At 38.0% G+C, this 14,573-nt stretch overlaps 1 protein-coding gene across 2 annotated transcripts in view; it reads left to right on the top strand.

Annotated features, from left to right (window-relative positions):
• EFEMP1 (EGF containing fibulin extracellular matrix protein 1) overlaps positions 1–14,573 on the top strand; it is a 49,829-nt gene that overhangs the window by 9,012 nt on the left and 26,244 nt on the right. The gene's annotated exons all lie outside the window — the stretch shown is intronic.

Genomic DNA, 14,573 nt, shown 5'->3' with positions numbered 1-14,573 from the left:
AGACCCTCAGAATGCACATACTGGGACATGGGAGCCTCTGCACCAGCTTCTGATCTGCTTCTATGGGTTCATGCTACTTGCTAATATAGACATAAGCTAAAATACACCTTTTAATAGCTTCTTAGGCTGGCCCCAGAAATGTTTTGGAGAGCCTTCTGTAAAATACTGCACCATCCCAAGTTTTCCCACTTCCTGTATTTAAGGAGTACTTTAAAAAAATGCTTTCAGGACTACTTTTAAAAGAGCCTGAGTTGTGACAAGTTTAATTCCAGAGTTGTTCCTCTCAACAACATAAGACCTGTTTAGTCTGAGGATAGGGTGAGGAGAGAGGCTGTTTTAGGAAAAATAAGGTCTAGTTATCTGGTTTAGGATGCCATTAGTTCATCAAAGTGCTTACTCAGGCACAGTTCATATGTACATATGTTTGCTACAGTACTTCAGAAAGTGGAGAATACTTGCTGCCAGCAGTAGCCACCCTAAGAGATTGACCTGGTTATACATGCCATTTGAATACTAATTACTTGGAAAAGCCGTAGGAATTTTGCAGGTCTAAGAGAATCCACAGAAGGATACAAGCTGACATTTTCACAGCTATTTATACTGAGTGTTCATAGACGCCAATTAATTTCTTGTACATTTGGGTACATCATGCAGAGATCATCTTTCATGAGCCCATCCTGAACCAATTGTTCAAGCTGTTAATCTGTGAAACTGCTGCATTTTGCTGCAAAGAGCCCTTTCTGGAGAATCTCTTTAATAGCCTTGAGGGACCAGGGGAGAGGTCACAAAAAAAACATCTCATTTTGAGGGTCTGAGGGCCTGGGTTTGGGCATTTTCAAAATTTAGCCACTCTGAATCATCTTCCCGTCTGTGCTATTTGCACAGCTGTGAGTGTCATGTCAAGACCTTGGATAGACATTCTCTGTTCTGTCTGACCATTTTACTGTGAACATCCATCACAAGCATAAATGCTAGCAGCTGCTTTACTTCCTTTAGACTTACTGCTTTTCCATTATTCCGACCCCTGCAGGAATATGCTCAGTACGTTGCAGCTAAAGATTCATACCATATGCTAATCGTGCTAAGTACCCTAGATTCAGGCAAGCTTCCGTAAGTTGTATTTACCTTAGCTTCTTGAATTGCAATTATGCAGGCAAGCACTAGACTTCCAAGTTTAAGTAAACTCATTAGCAGTTCTTATGGCTTCTTATTCAAGAAAAATGGGATCATACAGTAGTCACATCAACTGTCATACTTTTGGGTTTGATTTGTTGATTGTAAAGCCTGTTTGCTTAGTAGCTCTGAGGAGTCTGATGTTTTCACAAGCAAAACATAGCAAATGTATTCAGAAGGCACATGGCCTAAAGAAAGTCCAAACGTCCAGCCATCCGTCCTTCTTCAGAATTTCACTCTCTAAGCTGGAGGTCTTTTTCATAATGCAATCAGGAATAATACCAGATAGCAAAGGGGAAGAATGTGCTTATGTCTGATCCTGACTGGGCATCCCAGTGTACTTGGCACCCCATTAAAAAGCATGGAGTATTTATTTATCCCTTCAAGGAATTCCCTGTATCTGTTGCAAATGCTCAGACACAAGCATACTAAAAGTCAGTAAACCCAACAAGGAATGATAGCTGTCATCTGTTGCATTCAATAGCATCACATAGCTTAGAAGGTGATTTGTGGGAGCACAAGCTGGCTTTTGTTCCCTGTTTCAATACCTGCTGTCAATCAATTGTGGTCTACAGCGTTTCAGTGATACAGAAGGTTTCCCTAGCAGCTACAGCAGCGTGAGAGCATCCTGGCAGCTACTTTTAGCACCCTTCTGGGATATTTTTATAGTGATACCCTTGCCGCTTTGTGGATAGACTGTTTCTCCCATGCTGCCATGAGAGAATTATAGTGATGTTCTCAGTGTGTTTGCTTTGAGCAGGTCTGCAGTTATTTCATCCCGGACTACTGCATTATAGTTCTTTAGCCTGCTGAGAAAGGTTGTGTGTTCCTCTTTTCTTCAGTTGTTTGCTCAAGGTAATTTTCTCTCAACCAACACGTTTTTCTCTGTTTTCAAACCTGATTCCTGCGTCAGATTACTTAGTATATAATGGAAATGCTCTTATCTGTGTTTTATTTTCATTTTTGAAATTTGGGTTACTGAGTCACCTTTTCTAACCCTGGAACATCTCTAAAGGTTCTCAGCATTAGACACACACTTTTTAAAGGTCCAAGACATTTCTTGAGCATCTCCAATGATGGGACTCTAATTTAGCAAGCTGGAAAGCTAGCGCAAGAGCTGAAGTTCAGAACTGTTATTTTCTTCATTTCTTTTTCATGTTGGCAAAGGAAAATGATAACTACTGTTTCTCTTTGCCTTTCTGTGTGTGCCAAAATTGTCCTACAGGAAGAACAAAGCTTCCCGCAAATATAGAATTGGTCTGTTTGATTCTTCACTGTACCACCTAGTAATGCCTATGTTCCTTTGCATATCCTTTACTAAGGAAAAAATGTCTGATGCACTATAGCCAAGTGAACCAGTCTCCACCATTACTTGAATTAATTCAGTATGTTGTTTAGGCTTGCTATTTTCCTGTCATCAAGGACAATGAGAACATAGTGTTATAGGACCCCATACTCATGAGATATTTTTGGTCTGGTGGAAACCACAATGAGAGAGTAATTTTTGAGTTCACCTTACCAGGTTGCATCTTAAACATTCTGCATATTTTGTGGTGTGGTGTGGTCAACTATTCTTGTACAGCACTTTGTCATGGCAACCCTTTTGTCCTGTGTATGTGTTGACTGAGTAAGAACTTCTACTTTTTGTTCATGGGTTTCATATAAGTTGAGCTTGGCCATCTCCTTTCATTATATTTAAAGAATATTTATTCTCATTTTCCTTCTGTGATGCTTTTTGAGCTGTTTTTTCTGGACCATCATCATTTATGCATGTTCTGTAATAATTCATATGAGATTTAAGCATCCTTTTGGCTGAAGGGTTCTTATCAAAGGGAAGCTTGCCACATACCTGTTGTAAAGTTAAATTGCTCCTGTCCACAAGATTGAAAGATCTGAACGTGGCTAGTAGGATCTCATCTCTCTGTATGTGACAAGAATATATGGAATAGGTAATCAGCCATATAAAGTTCATGGATAAAAAGCATGAAATTTCAAAGGTTATATCTGCTTTCATCTTTAATTTGCTAGGTTTTGGTTTTATAGCAGCCAGAAAGCAATAGTTTTGGAGAGAAAGCTATTTGCCGTAATTCGATATACAGCAAAATTTAACCTGAAAGAACTAATCCACAAGAATCCTGCTTGTACTTTCTTTCATTTACATTTTAACTTTACCAAAAATACAAGCGGGATTTGCAAATTACAGAGCTATGAAGTAGTTTAGCGTACATGTAGTTATTCTATAATACCTTTTATGCTTATTCACATTTGTGTTTTTATTTGTTGATCTGAAATCATATTAAAAGTTGGTTTTGTTGTAAGTAAGAAATGTCTAATCTTTGTTATGTATAATTATATGGTAAAAACTGTACTTCGAAGCTGAAAAAGTTACTAAGAAAACAACATGTGTTACACATACTTTTGTAAGATACAGTGCTAAGAAAAAGTTCTTGAGGCCCAGAAGTGAATTAGACCTTTTCTGGCATAATGTATCCAATCTCTTAATTAAGCATTTTTAGAACTAGATATTCAGTAGACCCTTACCTGTTGCTGTTACCAAATACCTTAAATAAGTAACTTCACCTAACTGAAAAATGCCCCATAACTATTCTGCAGGGGGTGGTTTGTTATTTGTTATTTGGGGTGGGGTTTTTTGTTTGGTTTTGTGTTTGGTTTGTTTTTTTCTTTTTAACATGGCTTTCTTATTTGCATTTCTTACTGTCAAAACACTAGTTTTCAGGAGGTAGGAAAAATAGTACTTGATTGGTCAAGGATAGTGGTGATGACCATAGATGGCTAACCACAGAAATAAGTAAAATTCTTAAATAGTGTAATAAAGGATTCAGTGTATGAAGGTGTATCTCTTGGGAAGAGATGTTTACTTTGGGAAGCTCTGAATCTGTCTTTATTAACTCCTGATTAAAAAAAATTCATGCCTTTGAGTGGACATATCCAGGCATCATTTAAGCCTATTTAAATTAGTTCTGAAAAGGAGAAGACATGCCTGAGCTTTCTTTTATAAGCTGAACTTAATCTGAAGTAAAATTCTAGTCTAATGCATGACCCAGTATGATATGATACAAGCAAATCTGACATTGCACTTAAGCATGTTTAGTCCATGCCTGAACAGATGTTGTATGTAGTTTCCTGAGTACAAACAGAACTTGTTAAAGGATTTTTATATGCATATGCCTGCATGGGTGGGATTTCTGTTAACGGGTAACTGGTCATAATGTGTCCCATCGAACCTCAATAGATAGCGAAAGCAATGGAGAATATGGTGATTTTAAAATTTCAATCCTGAATGATTTCAGGAATGGGTGGGTTTTTTTGTCCATCAGCACCACTAAAATCTTCAGCCTGAGTTTTCAAAGTAATTGGTTACTGTCTACCCATGAATCTTTTCTTTCAAAAAGATGGCCTTTATAAAGGAGAACTGGCCTTCTGCTGGCCTCCGAGTAAATAATCACCTCATCTACTTTGATACTATTGACACCTAAATTCCACTACCAGCTGTAACTTGCACCAACAGAAAAACTTAAGTCAGATTGCTGTATAAAACTGGTGTTTATACAAAGATTTATACAAAGTTTGTTTTTTCAATAATTAAAATTCACAAGAGTTAAAGAAATCCAAGGGGGTGAAATAAGACATCTTATGGGATGAAAAAATACCATCATGCCAGAAAAACAGTAATATGGACAATCTATTACTGCAGATCTCTTAGCATTAACAATTTAAAAAGAAATCCTTATCAATACCGTAACAGCTGCCTGTTCTAACAGAAGTAGTTAGAATTGAAAAGTGCGAGGACTTTTGACAGGTAACAATTTTCTGTATGGTTTTAAAGAGGTTGCCAATAAGCTAACATTTAATAACAGACTTACACAGAAGAAATTAATAAAACATGGCAAAGTGAGCAGAAATTTAAGTGTGATTTTAGGTGACTTGACCTAGCTTATAAAACTACCTTGATCAGAAAGATGGAAAAAGCAAACTCTTTCTTTTCTAGACTTACTCTGTGGAGAATTTGGGGTATCTGGGCTGTGTTAGAAAAGAAATGGAATTAAAATACACATTTAGAAGCAACAAATACAGTTCAGTACTTGGAGAAGGTTCATCTAAGTTGATAAAGATAGCATCATAACAAGAAATAGATATCTTTGTCAAGCACCTTAAAATAAAATAGTTACTCAGTTCTTCATCAGTTTTGAAATTATTTTGTTTTGCACCTGCATTACCAGATCTTACTTGTACTTTTATATCTTGTAGTATTTAAAGCACTTTCTTAGTAGATGAATTTGTTCTCAAGGAACTTTCTTATCAGAAACAGGTTCTCCACATAACTTTCAGATGATAGAGGTGAACTAGATAAAACAACGTATTGCATGTCACACTTAGGGCTAGTTAAAAGCAGTAATATTTCAATAGGCAGTGTTGCAGTTAGTGCATAGACACATCAGAAATAAGCAATGCTTTGGAGTACCCACTGATCTGCCCATAGGCTGTGGAAGATACTTTATTCCTCCCAGAAGTTGTTGGAGACTAAATCAGGAAAGTGTGCAGAATCCAAAAGTCATTCCTATTTCCCAGGAGTAAAGAAAAAACACATTCTTATCTGAAGTCATCCTGCTTGTATTTACTCTGCACCTAGATCTTCCTCAATCTTACCTGGCTTAATTTGAAGGATCAAGACAGATTCTCTTTCCAGCTTGCTCCTTGTATGTTATTGGAGTACAAAAGAAGTTCAGGATTGTTGCAAGACCCTAAGATATTGTCGACAATTCTAGGCCCAGTATTTTTTACCTAGTGCAGAAAGCACTGTACAAGCAGATAAAAATGATAGGCTTAAGTCAACAACAACATAGTGGTTGAGCACCTCTTGGGCTGCCGGGGCTTGCAGAAGCAGGAGAGCATTATAGCTCAAATGAGCCTCGGTTGGAAGAGAGTTATAACCATCTTCCTGATACGATGGGTGTGCTGCAAAAGCTGGGTGCAGGAGAAAAACCACCTGTTTTTCCCATTCTAAACACTGTTTGACCATTATTTAAACAATCTAGAAAATATATTAATAAGTTTTAATCTATTATTCAGCATGTGGAAAATCATGATTTTGGGGAGGTGGCTGCTTTTTTCTGTGTGTTCCAAGATAAAGTATTCCTCTATCAGAAACTGTGGCTCTATGTGCCTATAAAAGGGAAAATTCCCCATTTCTAGAAGATATTTTTATGAAAAGGTTGCTTCATTATATATTTAAATCATAAATGTTCTCTCCATTATGATTACACTCAAATTCAGTATTCACCATTAAGAGAATCTCTTCCTTACTATGTATGCAGATTTATAAGGCTCCAGGCACCTTTGAAATAAATTGAAAGCACAGCCATGTAATAAAGCCAAAACCAGAAACTAGCCAAGGAGATCCACCCAGCAACACCCTCGAACACCCTCAGCCTCTTCCCCTAAGCACAGCTTTAGAGCACTAGTCTTGATCTTGTCTCTGCTTTCTCCACCCTCGTGAAAGCTTCCTGGGGGATTCCCCAGCTAGCAGAGAAGCTGGAGCTATGCAAGTGGCTGTTCGTGATGCAGAAACAGTTCACTTGCTTGATTTTCTTACCTATCAAACAGCTCATAAGGAGCGCGGCTGTTTGCAATACTGCTCAGCCCATTTCAAGGGGAATATTGCGAACTAGAAGCAGATCACAGCAGGAGAAAGCAACAGTTAGGGAACGAGGAAGGATTTTAACAACTGAGAAGAGAGATAAGCATGGTAAAAAACATACAGAAATAAAGAAGGAGTTGGAGAAAGCAGACTTAAAACTGCTGTTTCCCACTTTGAAACACAGTTCAGAACTTCATTTAATGAAAGGCAGTGTAATCAGAGGACCCCAGAAAAGGAAACACTTCCTGAAGTCACTGCTATAAGATATGAGTGAGGCCAACAATTTAAGAACTGAATTAAATAAATGTCTGGACATTTTATATAGTGAAACCAGAAGTTAAAGAAGAGCAACTTTTGAAAGGGATAACAAACCTAATTTATATGTTTAAGTCAATCTTTAATTATTAAAGAATGTCAGGATGAGGTTAATTGTTGAAAAGTAGATTGGCAATATCTATGCACTTCTGAAGTATCTCATGCTGCCCAATTTGTGAAAGCATAGCATGTTAAACTTTCCATCTTTCTGCATTTCATGACTGCTACCTATGGATTAAGCGTAAAGCCTGTTCCCCAAAGCTTTGATTAATCTGTCTGGTGGACATCAGATGCTCAGTATTGTAATGGAACCATTCCCTGCCCTACAAAAACTGCAGAAGGTTGAGACTTTTTTTAGAGAGCACAAACCAGTACAGTTTTGTTGAAAATTAAAATGATTGGGAAAATCAGACAAAAGTTTCTGTAAATCTGACAAAGTGATGTATAAATAATCCAATCTGAGTGTTAGCTGTCAAATGCCATTTAAAACATTTCTATATCGAAAAGAAATCAGGTATTAATATCAGAACATTTTCACATAGGAATCACAGCTTGTCACTGCAGAGAAAAGCATGCAATACTGAAATTCAGTGACATCATTTTGTTCTGCCACAGCTTTCAGGGGCCTTACTTAGGCTCTGTTCTTCTGGACAACATATGCATGTAGAAGGAGGTCCGTCCTGCTCTGAACAGCTTAGTGGTGTATGCACTTGTACACCTTAACAAGCACCCCCTTTACACAACACTGTTGCTGTGTTTAAGTCTTGTGTTTGGGACAAAAGCAGCAGCAGCTTATATCGTTCTTTGCATTTGATTCTTTGTTTTAGTATCTGTCATGTCCAACCTAGCCAAAAAATGGCCTCAGCAAATTCTGGCTCGTAGATGCTGTGGGAGCCCCGGAGGCTCCATACACATGCCTCATCTGTGACCAAACAGGGGCTAAGGAGCCATTTCACAGTGCCTTGTCCTCAGGGTGGAGTCACACTCCTACAACAGCTATGATCAGTAGGCTGAGAGCAAAATATTAAAGAGACCAAAGGGACCAATTGGGATTTTGACAGACTGAGTGGCCACTCAGGGGGTTCAGCCAGAAAGAACGATCTTAAGTGCCTAAAAATATGAAAAATAGCAAAAAGGCGACACAAAAATGTTGTGGGGTTTTTTTTTTAATTTGGCCGTAACATTCCAAGCAGGACAGCCATAGGATCTGCCTGGATCGACTCAAGACTGCCTTTGCAGAACACCGCAGAAGTTCATGCAACGCACCAGCTAACACGCACTCCACCTTTATGGCATGAAGTCACAGAACTGTCTCTGTCACACAAATTCAGATTCAAGACAGCATTACCGTCCCGTTGGGATGCAGTTGGAATGGGCTGGGTAGACAACAGCCCTTAAAAACTGGAATGATAATATGCAGGTTTTTCCATTCCTATCATTTGTCCTTAATTTGAAAAATTAAATGCTTATGTCCCATTGTTAACTATTCTTAGCACTAATTTCACAGTTTAGCCCAGTGATGACCAAATGGCTTCCTTACAGGGTTTTTTTTCTCTCAGTTCACAGCTGTCCTGAATTTATTTAGTTTGGTGCTTAGGTTGCATTAAAAAAAAGTTTTGTGACTCAACCTCCATAAATGTTTTAATCAGAAACCTCACTTGACTCAACTACTGCCTGAAGAACGCTATCTGTAAAAATTCAGAGGAGAGAAAGGTAATACAGTTCTCCATTCTAGTTACTAGCTTAGGATACATTTACAGCATCATAGAATAATTCAGGTAAGAAGGGACCCCAGGAGGTCTCTAGTCCAACATCCCACTCAAAGCAGGGTCAGCTTTGAGATCACACAGCAGGTTTATCCAGTCAGGTCTTGAAAACCACTGTGGGTGGGGAGTGCATTAACATTTTGAAACTCATGTTGCGATGTTGCTAATTGTATAGTAATTTATCCAGGACCACAGTGTGAATTGCTGTTTTCAGTCAGGTTTTGGCACTTATTGCCAGTTTAAGTAAAGAGGAAGACTCTTTTGAGCAATGTGTTCCACTTCTTGACTGCCCTAAAGGTGAAAAAGGTTTTTCCTTATATCTAGTCAGAACGCCTCCTTTCATTTCACCCTAAATTGATAGAGACAGACAAAAGAGATGTGCTAAAGATGCAGACTTCTCTTTTTTTTCCTCTTCATTTTTCATTATACTTCTAGCTGGTTTGCACCAGACCCTTAATTTTACTTATCAAAATATTTAGAATTAGTTATTATTTCATTTGGCTGTAGCACAGAGAGGGTGCCAGTCACCAGTGAAAGTTTCCTTCTGGAAGGCACTGTAGGTACAGATGCAGTGAAAAAGCTAACCTGAGAAAATCTTCCATCTTCATACTTTTAAACATTTGGCTCGCATTCCTTCTTTGCTCTGTTTTCTTCAAGATTAAAAAATACACCTTCTTAGGTTTTACCTGCTACTAAGACTAGTTCTTACTGTACTTTTCAGAACTGAATTTTGTATAGAACTGTGCTGTATTTATGGGAAAAACTGGTTGCTTTTCTTACAATAGGTGAAGGTGAGGAAGTGCTTTCCATAAGGGAAAGTAACACAATTCTGAGGCAGCCCTGGGTTTGAATGATAACATTTTCATGGGAAGCAGACTAGCTAATGAGAAGCTGAATGTCATTCCCAGCCTCTCATGACCCAACTCTTGCTGCAAGTGAATCTCTGCAGCTTTTTCAGTTTCAGTTTCAGTTTGTAAAAAAAAAAAAAATAAAAAGGAATATCAATGTGTATCCACAAACCAGGAAAAAAAGTAAAGTTTCACTGATCAGTGTCTATGCTACTTAACATGCAAAGCTCTGAATAAATGTGAAAATTTATTCATAGCTAGTGCCCACCAAAGTTCTTAAAGTATATCAAGACTGATTTTAATAAACAAAACCACTGTTTATACTTTGAGGTGTCATATTAAGACACATTTAGCTGTGTTCCAGCATTTAAAGCACGTGCTTGGATCCCAGCAATTTCTCTGACATCTTTGCACATACCTAAATTTACACAGTTACTTAATGCTGCCCTGAATTAGTTCTTTACCTTGTTGCTAGGATCTTTTATTTTAAAAACCCTCACTAAACCTGCCAGAGCAAGCCTTCAATACCAAGCACAGACCAATCCTATTCACAGGTGGGTAGGAAATGCTTGAAAGTATAGGAGGGAGTAGCCTTGATCTGAAGGAACGGTGCTGTTTACTCAGCTTGCAGTTACATCGCTGGAACATAGTTTTCAGATAATTCTGCTGAGTATCCCAACTTGTCCCACATCTAGCAGTGCTGTCCCTTTTAGATACTCTTCACGTCATTTTTATGTCTATTTAATCCTTTATTCTCTCTTCCTCTTTACTTAAACTGGCAATAAGTGCCAAAACCTGACTGAAAACAGCAATTCACACTGTGGTCCTGGATAAATTACTATACAATTAGCAACATTGCAACATGAGTTTCAAAATGTTAATGAAATAAAGCTGCTCCTTTAGGAAACTAGATACTTTACAGTTTATGATTTATGATGACTCTAAATAGGATTGTGAGCAGTTTACAGTGCCAGATGAAAAAATATTGTCACTTTTACTAACTAGATACTTTGTGCCACTTCTGTGGAAAGTGATGCCTGGCTTGACTAAAACAATCATCTCCTCAGTATCCTCTCTGTAAAATCTTACCCCTTCTAGAAACTGAATTGCAAAATTGTTATGATCTGAAAATCAAATACATTTTCTTCATTATGAAGAGCAAAATGATGCGGTGGACATGGCTGGTTTGGGACAGAATGACACGTAGCTGTATGTTCACAGAGAGTTCCTTCCATGAACTTCTCAGATTCACTTTCTGGCTCGAGAGGCTTTGTTCTCTACTACTGGACATTTTGGGCGAGCACACGTACATGTAATAAGTATGAAGCCTTATGAAGTAAATAAAAACTACTGCACAAATAAAGTAATAATAAGTCAAGCCCAAGAGTTTTAGGTCAATATGCAGTATTAGCCTATTTACTGAACATACTGTAGATAAGAGATCATTGTTCTTTGCTTTAAAAAGATTTATGGTTTTAATACATATTCAGCTATTACTTATCTATTATGCTTTGCTTCCTTTTTATTTTCCTTTCATTGAAAATGAGATCTAACTCCTTAAAAATCATTTGGACTTGATCCTAAAGCACATTGAACACTTTCCAGTCCTTTTGAAAATAATACGATACAAGAACTTTCACGACTTAGTTTTCATTTCTCTGAGGTGGTTTTGAAACTTTGAAATCAGTTCACAAGATCCTATCTTCTTATTATTTGAGACACTGTATTTCTTTTCTTTCATATTTATCTTTTTGCCTGTCCATGAAATCACAAAAGCATACTTATAGTCTGTTAGATCCTAAATAAGTTTAGATACAGATCCAGCTACAAAGAGTGTTCAACTAACTGCTAGAAACCAAACTTGTCATTGGTCTTCCACCAGTGTTTTGCATATTTATTGGTAGCATCTGATTAATTAAAACCAGCCTCTAAATCAATGGAGTTGGTTAGGTGCTATATATGAAAGTTTTCAAGCTATTTAAACCAGCATGTTTACAGTCTGCTAAAAAACTTGCCCTCCTCTTCAGTAGTCCTTGTCTGGAAATCTTGTATTTTGCAAAAGCTTTTAAAAAATCTTCACAGGCCACAAATACCATTACCTACCAGACTGGTTCTTGCTATCCTTTGAAATCCTCCACTCTGTCCTCTCTGAGACTGTAGGTGCTTGAAAGTGGCCCTGTCTTTTGGTTCAGACTTTACATATCAGCAGAACAGTGGAATCCTTATCCATGACGAGGGCTTCTGTAAGCTAACAGTGCAGAGAAATACAAGTACTCTGTTAGACCTCTTAAGCTGACACAATAAATTTGATTGAAGTTGATTAGCCTGGGAGAAGGCTTAATGTTGCAAACAGTGGTTTGGGTTATTCAAGCTAACGAAAATCATAGTAGCATAAATAATAATAGGATTAGTAAAATTATCAAAAAAACTTACTTTAAAACACTTTAGCTTCAGAATTTTAAGCAATTCTCCCCCTTATCCTATTGGTGAGAAATTAACATGCTTGTAGATGTTTACTTTTCCTCCACTATAAATAGAACTTCTAACTAATACTTAGGTACTTATCTCCTTGCTTTAACTTATAATTCTATTCTTTGTTCATGACATTGATTACTTTGATATAATTAGTCTCCCCTAGATTCATCTTCTGTCAGTTCATCTCTTGCCTCATCAGTTATTTGAAGATAGCACTTCCATGAAGAAAGAGCCACTAGTAATTTTTTTTTGCCATCCAGCAGATGAATGAGCATGGCATGGACTTTCCCCCTGAAGTGCACAGCTGCAAAGCTGAGTGGACAATCAATCATACTGGCATTAAATCCGTCTGGAAGGCATTTGAGGCAGCAAGACATCTACGAAAACCTTGAGTGTGATTGACAGCTTTTTCCAATAGCTTTGACAGGGGTCTAAATTGAGAAATCTCTTCTCCCATCCTGCAAGAATTTATGAGCAAAATTTATTTTGACCAACCAATATTGGCCTATATTCAACATGAGGCCCTTATGTTCCCCTGTAGGCTTGTGTTCATTAGTTAACCTCTGCAATGGTCATGGAAAGACTAGATTAGATTTTAATCAAATATTTATGACTGTCTACTGAGAGCGAGAGACAACCAGGCAATGAAACAGTTATGCTGAGCAACATACTGATAATGTTCTGGGCATCCCTCAGAAATGCTGAGATACAGACAGACTACGTATCCTTGGCAATTAGCTCATACACTCAATTTGCAAGAAAATCAAAATCTGGGACCTCATGCCTTTTAAAGAGGGAATGGAACAGACTGAAAACCAAGCAAAATACCTTCTCATGAAGAGAAGGAAAGGCCTCAATGCTACCTTTTCAGGAAGGATGACTAAAGCTTCCCACTCATCTTTCTTTCTGGAGCCAGGAGCAAGAGAAACTTATCATGCCACAAAGTATTAAAAAACTTGTCCAGCGAATCTGTCAGGGCCTGTTCCTTTCCTTCCCCATGTTAGCTACAAAGCTGATTCCTATTTCTTCCTGCAGGTCTCTGGAGGCAAAAAAATCCTCTGGTTTGGATGGGCATCTGTACTAACAGTTGTCCCGCAGTAGATCTCTTTCTACTGGCATACTAGGCTCCATGCTGCTCGTGCTTTTCAATGCCTGCCAGTGACCCAGAGCCAAAACTTGCCTGACATTGAGCCATTGCTAATACTAGTGTACTTCTTGAGGACTGAATTCGTTAATTTCTCAATGTCCTTGGTTATACTGCCTACTTAACATCAACGTGTTCTGGGGAGTGCCCACACTTTGTCACAACCACAGAGTTTCAAAAATAACAATTTTCTTTAATTTGGTTGTAAACTACTCATTCAAGAATTTCATCAACTAGCGTGGAGTAGAAGGGATTGTCAGAGGAGCTTCTTATCCTTTCATGACCATCTTGCAAAAGCTGATTTTCTCACCAAACTGTGTTTTGACAGAGTGCGTTTCTCTCCCAATGCTCACTTACCTGTGTTCTGTACATTTTAAGATCGTCTTGAGACTTGCACAGGGCTGTATCTATTTTAGATTGTTTTTATTGGCAACTAATGTATACTACCATGCACCCACGTTAACAAAATTACAGAGCCTAGACAACTTTTGTACAGAGTTCCTTTGGCCACAGCCTCTCTGTGGGTTTCATTTGGCAGAAGTGATATCAAGCAGAAGTCTTTCCCTCAGCTTCTGATGTAAACTAAAATACACCTTATAAATAGAAAATACAGGCACTGAGAGCAGTGCCTTTGGGCAAACAGCCACCTTTGGGCTATGGGAAAAATTCAGTTAGATATGATTCATAAATGTAATGAATAGGGTGCCATAAACTAACTTTGCTCTTCACAAACAAAGGCACATTCTCTGCCTTGAAAAATTAGAAGGGCAGAACCCAGAGGAACAGGGAAAGAAAAACAAGAGCAAAGTAAATGTGGGAGATTCAAGGGGAAGAAAGAAACGTGGGGACTCAAGTTGTCAGAGTGGAAAGTATAATTTTGAAGACCATCACACAATGCATGGAGTAAAACAAAGGGCTTTGTTAGGCACTGAATCCCTCTGCACCTCACTTCTGATAAGGTCCAGCTTTAATTTTTCAAAATTTGAAGTGTAATACATTTCAAAAAGAAGTTAGTTTGTTCTTTAAGCTCTAGTTTAGTTGAAGGCTCCTATTGATTACAGCTGGAGCTAGATCAAGCATGAGCTGACTGTGTTCTTCTGGCAGAGTCTCATTTGTAAATACCTTTCATCTCATCCAGCAGTGATAATGATGTGCTTAGATGATGTGGCAGCAATTATTTATCTGCTGTGTTA

The sequence above is a fragment of the Buteo buteo genome, chromosome 9 (assembly GCF_964188355.1).
Source record: "Buteo buteo chromosome 9, bButBut1.hap1.1, whole genome shotgun sequence".
NCBI lineage: Eukaryota > Metazoa > Chordata > Aves > Accipitriformes > Accipitridae > Buteo > Buteo buteo.
The sequence above is the reverse complement of the archived record's forward strand: the minus strand, read 5'-3'. Positions and strand labels throughout refer to the sequence as shown.